Below are 19,879 nucleotides of genomic sequence, written 5' to 3'. Positions count from 1 at the left end.
CTATGACACAGGTCTCCCTACTGGATGGATGGTTGAGGATAGAAGGGATGGGAGGAAGGGGACCTTAGGCCACGCAAACATCAAGGTTAAGGACCCAGCCAAAGGACTTTCTTAGGCTCTCAGGTCCAGCACTGCCTTTGTCCATCTTCGATGCTACCGTTTCTATATCTTTTTTTTCCAGCAAAGTAACAAGTTTTAGGTGCTTCTAATTTGCCTGTAGACTATGCTTTCTGGACTCTTTCATACAGGAGTATTTCCACCAGAAGCAAGATCTGTTAGCTTCTTCACCATTAGTACTAAGCATCTTTATTAGCACTCAGCATCTAAGCATTTAAAAGAGCAAAAAGAATTAAATTGAAAACAGGAGTTTTTAATGTCATAGAGCACTTACTCATGTGCTTCTTTTTCCCAACGTATAAATGATGTCAGCTTCTAAACAGTGACAAGAGTTGTGAATGGTGACAGAGATTTTTTAAATTGTGGCATTTTAATTCTGTTGGAACCAGAGAGATCATGCAACATCATGTGGCAAGAAAAGAGAAGCATTTGACTGGAATTGGGAGTTGAGGGTTCAGTTCCACTTCTACTGCTTTCTGGTTGCTATTGGGAGTGTGTCACTTAGCCTCTGAACCTCAATTTCCAGTTTTATAAAATGAGGATAATAGCTTCTGTTACTCTACAGGGTTATTGCAAGAATCAAATGCACTGAAGTGTGTGAAAGTGCTTTGTAAAACTGCAGTGGGCTGAAGTATGTACGGTGTTATTAGGTACACGTACTGACTGACACATGAGTAAGCAGGGAGCCCAGAGAGGTTAAGTGGTCTGCCCAAGGTCACACAGCTGGACCCAGAATCCCTATTTCTGGAATGGCTTGAACCATAATCGTCCTTCCTAATTATCTCTAGATGGTAAAAATGAGAAGTGCTCTGAACCGGGGCCAGAATAGTAGGTAACACACAAGCTTGCCCCAGAACTCTCCTCTTCAAGTAGTAAGATGAGCACTGGGGTCTTCTGCCATAACACATTTGTACCCCCAGACCCTCCCATGTTCAGGGGCTCTTTTCTATGCCCCAGTTCCTTTTTTTTTTTTTTTTTTTAATAATATCAGCAGGCTACTTACACTCTTCTTTAAGTGGTGTGAAAGAGAAATGGGATTCAAAGCCATGAAAAGCTGAGCCTTGTTTAACCCTCTGCCCTGGTGAAGGAATTATAAGGATCTCCTGTGAGGAGCTCATCCTGTTCATGGGTAGCTGTCGAAAGTGGAATGTTGAGGGTGTTGTGATGCTCAGCTTCTCCGCTTTCCCAGGCAGAAGCAGGTCCCTAATGGCACTCAGACGTCTGTTTCGAGTCATTTAATAGCCCTTGAGACGGTAAAAAGACTGCAGCAGAAGCTAGGAAGGGTGACACACTTCCGTACTGCCAGAACTCGGACTGGTGGAGACTTGCCTTGAGAAATTTAGATATTTGGCTTTTAGAAGAACAGTTTGTCTTCCTTTAAGAAGAGGAATATGATTGTGGCTTCTGAAGACACAAGTAGGTTTTAATTTTGGTTTGGTTGTAAGGAGTCCACTTTCTAGTTCATTGAAAAGAGTAAGAGAAGAAAATGTGCTATCAATTTTTGTCTTATTTTTCAAGTGTAGGTTTTCCTTTTAATTGAATAGCAGACTTTTCTTGTGTGTGTGTGTAATTCTAAAAGATGGTATAAAAATATTTTAAGGGAGATTTAAATACTTATGTTTAAAAAACTATATTTAGTGAATTATTATTTTGATAATAAATAACTACTTTTAAGATTACACATTTTATTATTATGCCCTATTGGAATCTTAGGGTCGTTTAGTCACCTTTTTCTCAAAATATTTTGGGTGAAGTGTTTTTAAGGAGATATTTCTTAAGTAAAAAATATGAAAAGTCACCAAATTTTCCTGAAAGTAAACCAGCTCAGTATGACCAGAGCAAGAGAAAGAAACATCCTGAAGACGGTGAAGGGCTTTGAGGGAGTCTGGTTTCTGGCTTTAGGATTTCCATTTTGCTTTGGAATAAATTGCTCCACTAAATAGCCAGGAGCATGTGTGGCCTAACGTATATTCTTTACTTGTACAGTTAACTTGTGGCTATTGCTTTATTGAAGATTCTCCTGGATTCACAAAACGGGCCTCGGGTCACAGTCTCAGAATTCACTTCTCCCAAATTAAGCGCCCCAGCTTCCCAAGACTTGTTCTATAATGACTTTCTTGGTTTGACTTTTTTTTTTTTAAGCCAGTAGTTGAGGTATTCTCTAGACTCACTTCCTGCCTTGCTAACTGAAGGTCATGTGACCCCGAGTGGGCGCCGGAGCAGTTCTGTCCAGTTGACAGACAGTCTTGCTGGAGAGCTGTGGTGAGATGCTTCTCTGGAGGGGTGGGTGTTTCACACACGTCATTCATTTTAGACCACATGTGAAATCCTTTGACCTACGGGTCTATCTGTAGAATAACTGTACCTCTTTGTGAGTGCCAGCTACTGGGGTGTGAAGGGCACTTGCTTCTCTCAGGCACTGGGGAAGCTTGGTGTGCACGTGTACAGATTGGCAGCAGGCATGGCTGTGAGCAAGTGTGGTGGTTTCAGGGCTGTGCCTCCAGTAAGCCCTCCTGAGATTGACATGTGTCTGTTCTCGCAGGAAAGCAACGTCAGTTTCACTGTAGTTTTGATGTCGGAGGATGCCTAAGTTCACATGCTTTTTCGTTCATCTTCATCTTTTGGCATTTGGAGACCCCATTAGGGAGCAGCCCCATATTTAGTTGCGTTTTAAACAACTTTATGATAAGGATTGGAAAATACTGACTAGGAAAAGCCCAGGTGGAGAGGAGAGAGGTAGTTCTCTTCCTGTCTGTGCCACTGGCCATGTCACTAAGAGACGATGAATCTCTTAGAATAGTAGGTTTCTCATCTGTCAAAAGAGGACAGAATCATAGAGTTGTTTTTTTTGTTTGTTTGTTTGTTTGTTTGTTTAACCAATAAGATTTATCTTCTTTTTTAAATTGAAGTGTAGTTGCCATACAATATAGTGATTCACAATTTTTAAAGGTTATACTCCATTTATAGTTATTATAAAATACTGGCTTTATTCCCTGTGTTGTACAATATATCCTTGTAGCTTATTTTATACCTAATAGTTTGTAACTCTTAATGCCCTACCTCCATCTGGCCCCTCCCCTCTTCCTTCTACCCACTGGTAACCACTAGCTGTGAGTCTGCTTCTTTTTTATTATATTCACTAGTTGTTGTATTTTTTAGCAAAATCATAGAATTTTAAGGGTGCATAGTATGTATTATTTTAAACCTGAAACCTAACATTCTGTCTGTGAAATTGCCACTGTAAGGGATATGTGATGATATGGAACTGTAAAGGAACAGTGGTATACTAGTGTGGCAACAGCAGGTCCCGGAGTTGGAGGCCGTTGAGAATTTAAATTTAGGCTACTTCCCAAAAAGAACAAATCTTTGATACTTGTTGGACTGATGTTTAAATGCTGTGATTCCATTATGTCTTTAAATATTCATGTTGGGGGATAGGACTAATTCTAACCAAATACAGACAATATTATAGGCTACTCATGTGATGTTTTTTCTTGATGTACTGATAGATATTTCCATTAGGGAATATAACGTGCGGTACGTACTGCGTGGAGAACGTACTCTGTTACTTGCACTTGTGAACTGTTGTCTAGTCTTTGGTTATAGTGTGCTAGCCTCAAGAATTCTGTACCTGCAGGGATCTTTATTCTTACTTTTTAAAAAACCCAAAGTCTGAACTGTCATTCATGGAGAGAATGGCTGTATGGACGTTTCTAGTGTTGACAACAGTGAAAGAAAATTGACAAGAGCCCTGAAAAGAGGTTTTCTGTGCAGAGGCTGGTACACTCCTTACATACACCCCTTTCCCTGGAAAGCAGTGGCATCCAGCACTAAGGCTGCTCTTCCTGGGTCTGTCGGGTTTTTAATGCACCTTTGCTCACCACTGGCCAGCCTGCTAAGCATGGGGACAGAGCCTGAGTGACTGTTGCTCTTCATGCAGTAGCATTTATAGATGGCTTTCTGGAAGGTCTCTTTTGGCCACAGAGCTTGTGTGGAACATAAATAAGTGGAACGAAAATCACCAGAATTACTACTGGAACTTCGTGTACACTTTAAGCTCCCATTAAATGCTTCTTTTCAGAGTGTTCGTAATGCTCAATATTCAACATCTTATAAATAACGTTTTCTGTAAGTAGAGTCTTCCCCCAGGGGTCTGCTTCTCATAGGCATACCTTTCTGTATAGAGATGGGAGAAGGGGGCTTGTTGGGACCTGCCTCTGTGCCATGGCCAGAGGGGTTGGCCTGTCAGAGGTGTCCCCCATGGCCCTGGGGCAGGTAGAAGGATGTTTGTTCACTGCTTTCTCTTCCTGACTTGGAGACACGTGTCTTAATGCTGGATTTTCATTCCAAGATGGAGATTCCCCACCTTGCAAGAGACTTCACCCTGGTTTTGTTGGTATGTTCATTTAATTTGAAAATACTGCTTTCCCCCATCCTCCAAATTGTTTTGAAGTTTAAAATTTTAAAAACTAAAATGAATTAAAATTTTGTATTGTGAACTAGTGACAGACACTTCAGATATTCAGAGGTCCCATGGGTCGGTGTTTCTCAAAGTATTTCACAGAATACTCAGTCCTCAGGATATTCATGGGTATTAAGCGGAAAATAGATTTCTGTGGTCAAATGCTTGAGGAACGCCATGTTAAATAAAGTTAAATAGGGTTGTTTCCTGCAGGACTTCTCAGAGCCTTAGAAGTTAATATATGTTGTGAACCTTCTAGGATTGGATTGCAGTGTCTCCTAAGTTTATCTGACATCTCGAATCACATCCTTCTTCTCCCAGAAACCATAGGGCCAGTGTCCTAAGGAACCCCCTAAAAAAATCCTGAAAGAGGTCAGCAACCTCTTGAGAACTAGGGATTCTTTGCCTTTTTTCCTCTTGATCCTTACTGGAGCTTTTTGTACGACCTTGTCATACATCAAGCTTTTCTCAGCCACAGAGTTGGTTCTACTCTTGGATGAGCTAGCTGCCTGGCAGAATGGTAGGTCCCACGTTGGTAGAAGTGCTCAGGAAAAGTCTGAATTTTTTAAGCAAAATTTGTTTATTGAGTACCTGCAGTGTGCTGGGCACAGGGGATAGAGGAAGATAAAATAGGGTCTCACCCTCAAGATGTGCATGGCCTGGCTGGGGATGTGGTGCAGTGGTGGTGGTGACCATTGTCCCAGAGGAGAAGACTGCTTTCCATGCAGGGGTAGAGCAAAGGACCCATGGGGCAGTGGCAACCTTGCATGCTTGGTTTTCTGGGACAACCCTGCTTTTTCAGATGTCCTGTTCCGTTATCACGTGGTCTGTTCCACCTGTCTTTGGCTGGGGGATAAGAACATAGGCTCCATGCTGATAGGGCAGAGTTCAGACTAAATCCAGATGCTGGTTCAGGTTAAAAGCCCTGCAGGAGACTTGCTTTTATGTTTGATTTCTAGAACTGGTTCATCATCACAGTTGAACGTGAGCCAGCCACCCACTCCAGGATCACTGTCCCTGGGGCTCTGCTCTGAGGGGAGCTGTGGATTTAAAAAGCCTCCCCTGCAGCCCACCCCAAGTTAAATAATGTCTTTGTGGTACAGCAGAAGACCTATGAATCTGTAGCAGAAGGCTGCCATTTTTATGGCTATGTGTCATTGAGTCAAGCCACTCCATTTCTCTGAGTCTCAGTTTGCTTGTCTGTAAAATGGGGCTACAACGAAAACCTACCCCATAGAGCTCTTGTAAGGACTATCTCTGATAATGACCTAATGTCCTTTGTCAACTTTTTAAAAAGTTACTTAATGTTTATTGTTATTTAAAATGGTTCCAGAGGTTAATGCAGAATTAAGGAAAGCACCAAGCCAGCCTTAACATTGTTGGCACAAAGAGCAATTACTTTCCTCAATAAACTAGAATCAGTTAGGTTTCTTTTCATTAAAAAGGTATAGCAATTGCCTGTTGTGTGAAACCTTTGATGTCCCCTAGAAGTCCTGCCTGCCAGTTTAGGGGTACCCAGGACAGGGGCTATATTTTCATTAATAAAAAGGACCTTCGGCCACAGACGGATTGGGGAGGTTCATATATGGTACCCAGAGTGTTCCATTAATATCTTTAAAGGACTGCCTGAGAAATCCTAGCTGTCTGGCCTCCGCTTTCTTTCCTTGGGGAGGCTGTCATATCCACTCTGTGCTGTGGGGGGAGCCTCGCCCTGCCCCGTTTCTGCTTCCTCATAGTGGAGCCTCTTCCTGTTGGGAGGGAGCCTGGAAATCTGATCTTCCCTCTCCACTGCCAGGCCACCGTGGCCACACAGAGAAATAAAAAGCTGCTCCAGTTCTCCTAGGACTTCTTGGGAGCAGAAAGATTGCCACACAATGAATGGCATGATGCTGGCAGTGGTCTGGCCATGGACCCCACCTCCCCAAGAGCTGGTGGTTTACCCCCCGTTACTGGCTAACGTGACACAATTTGGGGTTCAGAAAATATGGTCACTGTATTTTTAAGATCTGCCAACTAAGTTCAGTGAAAACCCAGAGAAACTGGGCTGTTCTTCTCCAGGAGCTTTCCTCCCAGAGAAGCAAGACCAAGCCTGCAGCTGAAACACACCACCCAGAAGAGCTACTGCCCACTTGGTTGCAGGTGTTTTGTTTTGTTTCTCTTCCCAGTAACAGATGTGAACCTTACTCTGTAATTCTAGACTTTCCTGTTTTTTAATAACCTCTTTTTTTGCTGAAGTCTATGACATTCCTTTATTAAAGGATGAGAATTACTTAGTCATGAAGCCCTCAGAGCATAATTCCAGTGTTTCTAAGGATAAAACTTTAATTGCCAGTCCTGGTTTGATTGACGGTTTGCATATCAGTATGTTCTCTCTCTCTCTCTCTCTCTCTCTCTGTCTCCCTCCCTCCTTCTCCCCCTTCCCCTCCCTCCTTCTCCCCCTTCCCCTCCCCTTTCCTCTCTCCTCTGTCTTTCTCTTGTTGAAAGACATCTGGACCATAAGATTTTTTGTTCTAAGTATTCATGTCTGTGTGGAGTGTTCAGTTTGACTCCTTAGTGGAAATTAATGGCCAAGAAGAGGCCGGAAGTTCTGAGGTTGAATTTATAAATTAATTTCCACTGGGCTTCTATTTGTGTACATGCCACTGTAATTAATTGGAACTTCCATTGATCACTTGTGTCTTCAGAAATGATTGGAAAGCAATAGAGCCCAACATACCTATAAGTAATCAGAAAATATGTGTTGACTGATAGACCTGTTAGAAGGCGTCCCTTAGTTGGTAGTGTCCCTACCGCCTGAAGGCACTCCCTGCCCAGCCCCGGTCAACTCAGGTTGTCCTGCTGACTGAGGTCGGGGTGGGGGTGGAGAGCCAAGGTTGGGAGCTCCCAGCACGTACCACCACGGTGCTGGTCAGGCTGAGCAGGGAGAGGAGGACCACCCAGGCCACCCACCATGTGGATCCACCTCACTCCTGGGTCTGCACTCCCACCGGACTGCCGCCCTCAGGACAGACGGACCTTTGTTTCTGTCAATCTTGGAGCCACCCTTGAGACCCTCCTTTCAGTTCCTTCTTGGTTTCCTTCCTCTGTTGCACTGGTGTGGTTGCTGCCTCTTGGCTGCCATCTGTGTTACCTGCATGTCCTGGTCACACCTCACAGGTGGATGAGTGGTTTGGACTATTTGTGCAACTAAAATAGCTGATTTTGTGTTTTCGATTTCAGAATCACTTTGGGAAAATTTAGATTGTCTTCAAAACCCTGCATATCTAAAGCAGGAAAAAGAAGACTTTGGAGACCCCACTCTTTTGTGCTTGGTAGCCGGACCCTTAGATGGGCTGGAGCGTTACAGCCACACTTGCACTCAGTCCCAAGGGAGGTGGGGCATCCCAGCCCAAAGGGGTAGCTGCACGCTCCCAATTGTCCCCCTACCTCCTCTAGCCAGTAAATGCAGTGAGGAGTCACACAGGATGGGGCCACACCCAGTAAACATAAACATTGTGATATTCAGGTCATGGTTTATGGCTCTAAGCATTTCCTCCTGGACTGCAGTCCCCTTGTGTTTCTAAATGGTGAATCACTTTAGCAGTGACAGCAATTTGAGAGTCAGAGTAGCTTGACTCTTAATTCGGGGGGCTGGTAATAAAGAATGGGTTTGGTAGGATGGCAGAAGGTAAATTCTTTATTAAATACTATTTAAAATTTTATTTTAAAAATAAAATTATTTGGATGTTAAAACTGTGCCTTGTATTGATCCTTAGGAGGTTTCATCTTATAAGAAATGTGAGTTTTTTCTCATACTCTTCTGAATAGAAACTTCATCAGAAGCCATCCTCCTCCCAAAAGGGGATCATTAAAATTCTAGGTCTTGTCCCATAAGCAGTAGGTACTGCTTGGATTCAAATAAGATTAACTCTTAGCAAATGCCAGTCGGTTTAAAATGCTTTGTGGAAGCTGTAAGGCTTAAAAGGGTGTTAAGCATTTGAATTGGCAGAGAGAGGAAGAGAGGGCTGTTCCAGGAGTTGGTTCATTCATTTATTCAGCCAACATTTATTGTGTACCTCTCCTCTGTTTCAACTTTCCAGGCTACTCGGGACATCAAGAAAATGTGTCCCTGCTGGAATGTGCACTTCTTGTGGGTAAATAACCATGTCTAAGACAGTGCTCTTGAAATAGTAGATGCTCCGAAAGTGTTTGGTTTGATTTGAAGGCTTTGCTCTGCTCTCAATATATTGGGACTTCAGTGTGTATGAAAAAGTAACCATTCTGGGCACTATGTGATGAGGTGCCAGGTAAGTGGCTTAGGAGTTTAGCAGAGGACAGCCTGGGGCGGGTGGGGCTGGAAGAGCCATCTGGATGTTTGGATGGGGAGAGCAAACCAGGCAAAGGCACTGAACCTGACCCATCGGATCAGCAGGAGTGGGTGGTAAAGCCGGGGTAAGGACAGCGGAGCCAGACCCCCAGGACTCTGCCAGCCAGGGTTTTGGAGTATTATAATTAAGGCTAAGTAACCATGCATCCAGAAAGGATCCAAAAGCCCCTTAAAGTCTTTTGCCTTAAAGACAGTTCTTTAAAAGAATGTAATCCAGAACTTTGCAAATTGTTCTGTGTGGTTTGAAAATCTAAGAATCTTAAGAAAATATGAAATGTCTGCGACTTTGCTCTTGACAGTAAATTAATAAGTATCATATTTCTGCTATTGCAGTCACCATATTTGACTCTGGATGCACAAAGAATATTGGTCACCGTAATCTCTGCCCCAAAATAAAGACAGAGACAGGACATTGTTAAACTTGTATTAATCATCATTAATCCCTACAGTTTGAGCAGCAGGGAAGTCTGCGTCTCTGTGCAGGTCACTCCTGCTCTGTGTCCCTCAGCTGTGAAGTGCCAGGGTGGCGGCTTCTCTCCTCATGCTTCCTGTGTTTATCAGCACAGCACACAGGCTGGCTGGAAGGGCAGTCCACACTAGATCCAGGTCCTGAAGCGTCCTGGAGGCGACAGCTCTTCAGTGGCCTGTCGCCAGCCTTCACGGACAGGCTTCAGCTGCCACCTTGAGAAGCCCAGAAATTACAGGAGGCAGCTGAAAGCAGTGCTTACACAGGTCAGCCTTTTACACAAACTAAGCTTTAAAAAAAAAAAAAAAGTCTAGCTGAGTGTCTTTCCAGTATCTTCCTGAGTGTCACCTTTGCCATGAAAAGTTTATTTTAAGCTTCCCTGTAACATCCCACATTCTCCATAAGTACTTACTTGCCCCTGAGAAAGCCTGTGAGCTGCCCTTCCTAGAAACCTGATTTTCCTTCAGGGAGGCTCCTCAACTGTGTACAGATTTGGCCAGGATTTCCATACCTGTTTTCTTTCCCCTCGTAAACTATTCAGCTTCTAAAATGGCAAGTTGACAGCATTTGCTGAAATGGATTTTTACAGAGCTGCACCTCCTAATTCCCCTTCTTGGGCAGTCTTGGAGGATGGCTCTGTTAGGCCAGCCTTGCAGGCGGAAGGCTGCATTTTAATCGGCAAGGCCCCTGCAGCCCCTGAACCCCAGGTTGGTTTTCATGCACTTCCCTAAGTCCTCGTTATCGCCCATTCCAACCCAGAAGATTTTGAAAAATTACCAAATTAAGCCGAAGTGTCGTGCCCATTAGGTGTTTCTTGAGCTGCTTCGTGTTTAGGCGGTGAAGATGAGCTCCAAGGGAATTGCTGCCATTTTGGCTCTCCAGCATTGGCCGTGGCTGCCTTACCCAAGCCCTGCAGAAATGCTGTTTTTCCTGGGGTGACACCAACAGAAGCCTTGGATGCTGGCAGATGGCTGTGGCCTGTGATGGACTGGGTGTCCCTCAGACCCCTCTGGGGGGAAGTAGAGATGGTGGCAGGCAGGCATTTCTTTGCCTTCTACTCGGGTAGAAACATTCATACTCTGAAACCCACACCTGTTCTCTGAACTCCACCTGAAGTTTCCCTGTCAGATCAAGTGAACATCAATTCATTTCCTTTTCTATCCTAAACGTTCCATATTTAGTTCCCAGCTTGCCCCAGGGGTTGCAAGTTTGGCTTAAATCACGTTTAAAGAGTGAGGAAAGTGATATTTCACTTTAATTTTGTGTTTCAGGCAGACTTTCCTCCAAACATCTTTCAGTTTTAGCTAGGAAAGCAGTGGATAACCTGTATGGATTTGCAGATAGGAGAGTTTCATCCCTGTGGCTCTTTTTCCTTCCCTGTCATATTTGGTATTGGGGTCGGTCCTGTTCCTTTCCTCTCTGCCGGGAAGATGAAAACACTGCTGAGAAATCCAGATTTGTCACAGTGGAGTTGAGCTGTGGGAGGACAGCAGTAGGAACATTCATGTTTTATTCCCAGTTTAAAGTTGATGGGGGTTGTTACGTTTTGTGTACAGTTTCTTGGAGGTGTTGCCCTTTCTTAGAACATCATGTGAGTTAGTGGTGATAATTAGGGAGAAACTTGTCTTCCCTACAGATACCAAGATTATAGAGGGACTTACTCTCACCAGAGGCCAGATGACAGCATCCACAGATATTTTTAGAACGGGCCTCATCATTTGGTTTCCCCATTTCATTTTCCCGGCATCAACAGCCTGATTTCAAACTTAAGTGTTGGGCAGGGAGAGAGAGGGAAGAGATTTTCCTCCCCGTTAATGAAAGTCGCTGATGGGATGGGACAATGTTTTCCTATTTATTGTTAGTTGGCCCATTGCCTAGTAACTGTGAAGTGATAGCTGTAATTCCCTTCAGCTGTAGGCTTCTTTTTCCTTCCAAAAAGTTTTGCTTAATCTGATGTGTTTTTAGACTCATAAGGGCATCAACATACACACGTAAACTTCACAGTTAACTAAAGCGTCTCACTTGAAAGAATGTCGGAGTGGTGAGAGCACCTTTCAAAAGCAGGGAACTTGTATCCAAACTAAGTATCGTTAAATCCCATTACTTAATGTGCTCCCTCCATTTTTTCAGTCCTTGATGGAGTCAGATAAACATGTGCAAACACTGAGCCATCAAAGAGAGGTTAAAAATCTAAGGCAGATGAGGGGCCGCTTTCCTTGTGATGATTTTTAATCGTAAGGTCTTCCTAGTGAATGGTGAATCTGGTGTTCCTCTTAGAAGGGTGGTTGCATTTCCTTTCTGTTTTCACAATATTTTACAAACTGTTTGCCTTCTATCACAGAGAAACAAGTTGCCTTTCCGTCCTGTGGAGTGGGGGTTTCTCTGTTAATAACAATTTGTCCTCTGTGACAAATTTAAACCTCTAAACCTGGGCCTGGTGTCTCCCAGTTGAACCGCCAGGCACAGGCCGTTTCCCGTGAGACCTCGGGGGAGCTCCAGGATGTAGTGCCACAAGAGGCCCCACGCCCATTCTGCATAGAAGGAAAGAGTGACGATCAGTGCATTCCCTTCCTAATGATGAAGTTCCCTGAAGATTCTGGACCTCTGGATGAGACTGTGATGGTTGTTGCTCTAGACTGCCCACTGTGGCCTCCTGCCCCTGGTTTCAGGGCCGATGCCCTATTCTGCTTAGAACGATGCCACGTTGGGGGTTGTAGGTGCCCTCTGCCTTCTTCCCTCCTGTGCTGACCCGGCGCCAGCATTAGAGCAAGCTGCGTGCTCTGCCTCTGTACTTGGAGAATGAAGTGTGTCACCTTCCCAGCATGCACTGGTTTCTGTGGCTGAATAATTAACACCAGAGGGAACCGGGGGATGGGGTCTGGATTAGGTAATACTTTACACCTTCTCTCTTGTCACTTACAGTTAAGTCAGGATCGGGACTTGGGGACCATAGTCACCTGATGACTAATTGCATGGTGATCTTAGGTTGTGGTTTATTAACTGTTACTGTGAAGGAAAGAACCAAATCCCCTCCCAAAGAACCATGTCTGCACCCCTGCTTCTTCATGCCTCAGGGGTCCCAGGTAGAGTAGCTAGAATAGCACTGGCTCTGGCAGGTTAAATACCTCACAGATACTGAGATCTGATATCTGTTTTATTACCTTTTCTCCGTCTGAAATCAACAAGCCATTATTTTATAGTCCAGGACAATATTGTCTAGTATCATTACAAAGCAAAGAATACCTCCAAAAAAAGCCATCAGCCAGGGAAATGAAATACTTGGGGAAGGGGTGGGAAGAAGGGACCTTTTCCTGTTTTACTGTCTCTACCTCTAATAAAACAACCTAAGTTCTTCTATTTGGAGCTATAGCAAGGGTAATTATGACCATAGGTATGTAATATTACAAGTACTAAGTCCTGCTGTCTTTCTGAATATTGGTAGTGAGAGGTAAGATTGCCAAACAGTCCAGCCACAGAACAGAATTGTACACTTGTGAAAATTCCAAGTGAATTTAAGGTAATATCTTTTTTAAAGGAGAGAGAAGCAGATGTACATAACGTGTGTGTGTGTGTGTGTGTGTGAGAGAGAGAGAGAGAGAGAGCGAGCTTATTGATGCATTTTTCATTACTTGTTCACCTTATCTGGTGAGAAGATCCTGAGTTCATGTTGCTCCCCTACCACTTTTCCATTTCTGGCCTAGAGCCATTTTTTTCCTACCATGACAGCTGACACTGTCTCCATAAACAAAAGGTCTTGAGGCCTGTCATGTCAGTTCGTTTAGCTACATCTCTATGAGTATACATATACATTTTTAATTCTCTAATTTTTCCGGGCTCAGTGGTCGCAAGAAGTGTGATGATAAGATTTGTGTAAATTCAGATGCTTTGAGAGGATTTACCGTTTGAAGGTGGCTGAGTGCATAATAATAATACCAACAATAATAGTGTTGTTAATTTTTAAAGGGATGTTTTGTGGGAGGTTTTTTGGGCCATATGTATGCGTGTTGTAATTGTTTTTCCTCTGCAGATTTTTAATATAAAAAGCAAATTTCTAGGACACCCCACTTAGAGATTACTTCTCCTTTTATAGTGAGGGAAGTCAAGATTACCCCGACCCAGCAGTGCAGACCGATGAAGCCTTTGTGGAAAGTGGCCATTTCCACTCCCCTGATGTTGGGATATCAATGGGAAGGGTGGTAAGCAAGGTCACTTAGTCCGCATAGCCGGGGGAGGGGGAACCAGAAGAGCATAGCTGGTCTGCATGGGGTGACCAGCTCCCCTGGTTTTAGCATGAACGTGTCGTGTCCCAGGAAGCCCCTCAATCCAAAAATCTAGAGTAAAACCCCATCTGCACCCCAGGCCTCCCTAACTTGGAAGGGCCCGCTGAGGCACCCCGATTTGCCTCGCTTTGTTAACCTCCGCAAGTGAGGGCGTTTTGTTATCAAGCACAGAAATAAGGTAAGTGATCTCCAGGCTTTGTCCTTAGGTTTCCAGCCCTTTGAAGCTAGTGCAGCAGAACAGCTTGACTTGCAGCACCCCTGGCCCAGAGGCGGGTGAGGGGACCGGAGGCTGAGGAGGCGTGACCTGGAGGGCCCACTGCTGCTGTTTGAATGTCCTTAACCGTCTCTGGTTTTCTTCTCTCCTCCTTTAGACCCTCAAACTGACACAAGACCTACAGAGAAAACCCTTTGCCAAATCTGCTCTCAGCAAGTGGACAGTGGTACCGTTTACAGCTTAACACCTTTGTGAGCCCCTGCCGTTTCCTACCCCAGCAGAGACTGTTATCGGCCCCTTACCCCGGGTGAAGCACTTACCCTCGCACAGAACTCTCTCTATAAAGTATGCAAAACCTTCCTTGTACGGGGTGACAGCCACCTGCCAGCGAAGGACAGCACCCTGCCAGCACCGCCCACCCTGTTCAGAGCACACCGTGAGCCCGCGGGCCATTCTGTGGTGTTTTAATATCGTGATGGTTTATGGGATGTTTTAAGTGTTGTTTTTGTGTTTGTTTTCCTTTGACTTTGAGTTTCTCACATGCATTAACTTGCAGTCTTTTTATGTTAAAATGTTAATCATGCTTCCCCTGGCAAATTTAAAAACAGAAGGAAAATGTTGTACCAGCTACTGTGCTGGCTTTGGGTGTCACAAGCATTCGAGCCCGTAGAACTCCCCTAACTAACACATTACATAAACTAGAGGGGGGTTTTCTTTCTTCTTTCGTTTGGTAGAAAACTATCCTTTTCTAAAAACTGAACAGTGGCACAAGTGTTTTCTGTGTGCACTGGTCCAGGACAGAGCCCTGCATCGGCAAACCTGACCCAGAACCAAACCACGTGCTTGGCTCTGAGTCAGGGTGGTCGGGGGATGAGACCCTGGCACCTGGTCTGCAGTTGCCAGATCAGTAGGGCCTGTGGTCTACTGTCAGTATCCTCAGCTAACACAGTCAACAGTGATTGTATGTTGGTTAGAAATTAGAATTTTTCAAGGAAGAAATCAGCTCAGCTGTCCCCTCATTGCCAAATGCCACTAACGGGTTTAGTTTTAAGGAGAAAAGAAAAGAAAAAAAAAAAACAAGTAGTCGTGTTTTGCTTTGCAGAAGAAGTGAACTTACAGGTGAACATTAAGCCTGCAGTGAGAAATGTGTGGAAAGTACAAACCCGAGTCACTATTTTTCTAAATGCGCACCCTTGATTATTTCTTGCTCTGTATAATCTGATCTAGTAGACGTGTATGAGTGACAAGCAATAGCATACAAACTGATTCCTTTTTAATATAAATAAGCTTAGATTGTAATTGTACAAGTGTCACAATGGAAGTACAAGATAGGGCAGTTTTGACCTCCCCCCAGACACTTTTCCTGCTTCTATGGATTTCATTTTTTTCTTTTCAAAAAGTTATGGTGCTGTATAGGTGCTTTCTGTTTAGCCTGAAAAGTGTGATTATATTAGTTACCCTCTTTGGTAGACAGAATAGTTGGGAACACCTTTGGTACATATGAAACTGGTGTAATGATGCTCTGATTAGCACAGCATATGCATACTTCTCCAAAGTGATATATGAAGACTCTTTTCGTTGCATAAAAAGCATTAGGCATAGAAATGTATAAATATATTTTATCATGTACAGTACAAAAATGGAACAGTCTGCATGGATGTTAGGGATACAGGCTAGTATTTCAGCACAGACCTCCCTGCATGAGTTCTCGCTGATGCTTGCACCGTGCAGTGGGCACTGATTCCCTTCCACCAACACAGACGTGCCACCCAACCCCCTGCACCCATCACCAGCCACCAGGGGCCCCTTTGTGCACCTTTGCTTCCTGATTCCTCTGGGGGTGACATTGGTGGTGATAACAGCTCCTAGCATAATGAACGTTCCATTTGGTGTTGCCACTTGTCTCTCCCGCCTCGCTTGGGCTGTCATGTTTGAGCGATGGCCCTGTTGATTTCACCCTGCTCTCTACTGAATCTGTAAATTGTTGTGCAATTTGTGGTTATAGTAGACCTGTAGCATATCACCTTTTCTAAACTGCTACAAGTTTATAATCTTCATTTTGAAAGTATGTATAATTTTTAAAAATATGTATTCTATTCACGTGGTCTGCTTGTCAGTGAGACAGACTTTTGCTTACTGTATTCTTTTGTAATAAAGCTAGCCACTTCCTTGATTCTTTGGTAGTCTGCTGTACACAAGAACTGTCAAGTGTCAGCAAGAGAGGGCTGCCTCTCTGGGTTCCTAAGTGATTCTGCCCCCTGGGTGGAGACGTAGTTCAGAGACAGCGGCAGCAGCTCTGGGACGGGGGGAGTGGCAGAGGGGTGTTGGATATAGGGGAGAATCCGAGTGCTTCCAACACGAGGACCCTGAGAACTTCTCTCCTGAGCTCAAAGAAACAAGAAAACTAACAAAATAGCTACTTGCCTTTGCAGTTTTGTAGACCATGGGGAATACTTTGGGAGTAAGAAAGGCAACCCTCAAATGTGTTTTGACTTTTAAAGTGTTGAATTCCTTTCAGACATGTGGCATCTCATTTATTCTTTTTTTTTTCCCCCCCCAATGTTTGTTAGATTTCAGGCAGAATGTTTTACAAAATATCCTGGAACCAGATTCTAATTTAATCTAAAACAGCTGAGGGAGGGACAGAGCGGTATGAGAGCAGGATAGCCACAGAGCAGATCAGGAAAACGGAGAGGGAGGGGTGCTTGGAAATTTTTTCTTTTCCTTTTTTTTTTTTTTAAGTAATTCAGCATCTACATGTAGAGTGTCGCGGACAGCTGAGATCAGGGCGAAGTCTAGCGCCAGCATCAGTCCTAGAAAGGGTCAGGCAAGAATGGAATAGTTAAGCCTGTCCGGGATCACAGCAGCCCCACTCTCACCCTTGGCCGCCCACCCAGAGGCCAGGATCCCTTAGACTGAGTCCGAAGGCAGTCAGACAGGGCAGAGGTGCCACCTAAGCCCTCTCCCTCTTGTATTTGAAGACCCTGCTTTCAGGAGGGGCCTACCGATGGCCACCATGTGGAGTTCTGAGTGCCATGGGCCCCCACAGGAAGTTTCCTGATCTGGAGTATCTCAGTGGAATACTTGGTAGTCTCCGGGAGTCTGGCGGTTGTAATGTTTGCATCCTGATAAGAACTTTCGGAGTCTACACTCAGCCTCTAAATAAGCTGCTCTAGGGAGCCTTCCACTTTTTGATGGGAAATTTAGAAAGAAGAGTAACAATGTTGAAAACATGACCCGAACTCTCGGGTCCTATTGTTCTCTTCAGGGCTCCAGAACCAGATACCTTTTACCAAAGTTAGAAAAGAGCTTTATCACAAGCCTTCACTGTCCTGGCGTGAGTGAGGCCTGACCGTCAGGTTCAGAGTATCCCATTAACTGTGAATGAATCTGAGGTCGATTTCCTTTATTGCATCCCCTGCAATGTAATGACTGCCGAAACATATTTTTTTAAATTTCAGAAGTTTGGCTCTCCTGTTAACGAGAAGAGCGTGCACACACGTGTAGTACTGGTGGACTCTGTGTGTGTTTGTGTGTGTGTGTGGTGGTGAGTTTTGCCCTTGTGTGTGTCGCTTCCGACCCTGAGGAGAAGACCTCTTGGCTCACTGGTCAGGACAGGTATGCCCGGTCTCAGGGTGTCATTTCAGGCGGCTTCTGAAATTGTTAAAGATGGTAGGGAGTCTAGCTAATGAACCCCACTTAAAGAATAAGGAATATTTGAATCTCTTGGAAAGACCGTCAAGAGGAAAGCAGTCAATCACCCAGGCCCATTTTTCATGCTGATGCCAAGGGCTGGTGAGGGGAAATTAAAAAGTTACCCTTTCTCTCTGAAAGCAGAAATAAAATCCTGACAGCTCCAAACTCTGATTTCTTCTTTCTCGGTGTATTTGGGGAACATTGTACGATTAGGTATAATGTATTCTTTTTTCAATTAAGAAAAGCAAAAAATTTTGTAGGAATACAATCACTGGCAAAGAGGTATGAAAAAGCCAGCCTCTCCTGGAGACCAGGGGCGGCAGGGCACAGCGAAGGGAGAGTGAAGTCCTTGTGAAATCATGTCTGTCAGACAAGATCTTAACGCAGATGCCCAAGTAACTGAAAAGAGTACAGTCGGCCCTCCGCATACACGGGCTCAGCATCCTCGGATTCAACCAACCATGGATCCGTAGGGCCGACTGTACTACACCATTTCATATAAGGGACTTGGGCATCCACAGATTTTGGTATCTGTGGAGGTCCTGCAACCAATTCCCCACGGATACCAAGGGGCGACTGTGTATTATATTTGATCTAGATCTTTAGGGGGTAACATTTTATGCAGTTCGAATGAATGAAATATTTTCCTCTTGTTTAGTTTTATTTGTATGTATTTTTCTTTGTTGAATGATTGGTTCCGAGGCCTCTGCCACACTCCAGAAATATTTGTGCGGCTGCTTTAAAAAAAAAAACAACAACTACATGTCTGGTCACTTATTTCTCTAAAATTATCTCATTGCCTGGCAATCAATCTTCTCTCAATACACTTGTCCTAGCACATTATGTACATGCAAAATGTAAACAGATGTGAAGGAGGAACAGAAAAATTAGTTAATATTAAAAAAATGTACGTTTTGGCTTCACATGTTTAACTTTTTTTTTAAGAAAAAAAGTTGCATGAATGGAAAAAAAATCTGTATACAGTATCTGTAAAACTGTCTTATCCGTTTCAATTTCTTGCTCATAACCCATGCAAACTAGAACTCATTGTGGTGCCTGGCCATATTCAAACACCTAAGAGTCATGCAGTTGATACTTTGGTTTGAAGCACCTCATCCTTTCTTTCAAAGCGAACACTATCATATTGCATTCTTACTGAGGATTTTGTCTATCCATATGTTGCCATGAATTATCTCTACCACCTTTCCTCTCAAGAATCAAAACCAGTTTGATTTGGGAATCTTCTCTTTTCCAAATGAAATAGAGATGCAGTACTTAACTTTCCTTGGTGTTTGTAGATATTGCCTTGTGTATTCCATTTAAAACCGTAATCTAGTTTGTAAAAGAGATGGTGACGCATGTAAATAAAGCATCAATGACACTCTATCTTACTCCAAGAAGTTTTTTGTTCTCCTTCCCCCTTTCTTTAACCCGAGGAGTGAAATAGCTGAGTCTGTCTCAAGGTCTTCCTGTGGAAGAGGCACAAAGCTGGGAGACTCTATCCTGAGATCTCTAAACTAAATGAATCCTGCAGACTTTTTCTCTGACCCACTTTTGACCTTCACAGGCAACCAGACAATTTAATAAAGCAGATTTATGGCATTGTTCGTGGTGGCTGATAGCCACTTTTGGCCTGCCCTGAGTCAGGTTGCCCTGGAGGAGCTTTTACATAGGGAGGCGGGATTTAAACTCTGTCTTCCTTGGGTGTCAGAGGTTTTGACCTGTCACGGTTTTGGCCCTAAGGAGGTCCTGCTCACGTGAGTCCAGAAGATGAATGTCGGTCATCACGGTGGCCTCCTACGTATCAAAGTCAAACAACGCGTAAGGCTGCTGGTGGCAATAGCATAAATATTTCCTAGCTAAGTTAGGGGGAACTCCACCCTACTGTAAAACTATTCTTAGTAGCCTGGTTGTGGTTTTCCTATTAATAGACGTTATAAAAATCATTCAGCTTTTGGGTTCAAAGTCCTAAGCAGCACGATGGACTCTTACTTCAGATCAAGTAGGTAAAAAAGATTTTAAAGTTTGCCCTTTGGGATAAATTCTATATTGGTGAAGAGTCATGCTTTCATAAGTCTGTCCTTATCATTGTTTTAATTTCCTGTGCAGGTAAAACTTCATCTTCTAATACCAGAGCCAACTAGGAGAAGGTATTTCATTTGAGATTGCTTTCAAGTTTTGAGTCTGTCTCCCAAAAGATTAAAGATGGAAATCCAAAACCAGCTATCACAAGATTCTCAGTAGAGAGTTTTCCCAAACCAGGTAAAAATTCAACTAA

At 43.8% G+C, this 19,879-nt stretch overlaps 1 protein-coding gene across 1 annotated transcript in view; it reads left to right on the top strand.

Moving 5' to 3' along the window:
- The window catches only part of FOXO3 (forkhead box O3), a 118,086-nt gene extending 99,111 nt beyond the window's left edge, over positions 1 to 18,975 (top strand). Inside the window, 1 exon segment of the mRNA XM_068551329.1 lies at positions 14,063 to 18,975. The gene's annotated coding sequence lies outside the window, so the exon portion shown is untranslated.
- Positions 18,976 to 19,879: the final 904 nt, after the last annotated feature.

Source organism: Eschrichtius robustus, chromosome 9 (genome assembly GCF_028021215.1).
Source record: "Eschrichtius robustus isolate mEscRob2 chromosome 9, mEscRob2.pri, whole genome shotgun sequence".
NCBI lineage: Eukaryota > Metazoa > Chordata > Mammalia > Artiodactyla > Eschrichtiidae > Eschrichtius > Eschrichtius robustus.
The sequence above is the reverse complement of the archived record's forward strand: the minus strand, read 5'-3'. Positions and strand labels throughout refer to the sequence as shown.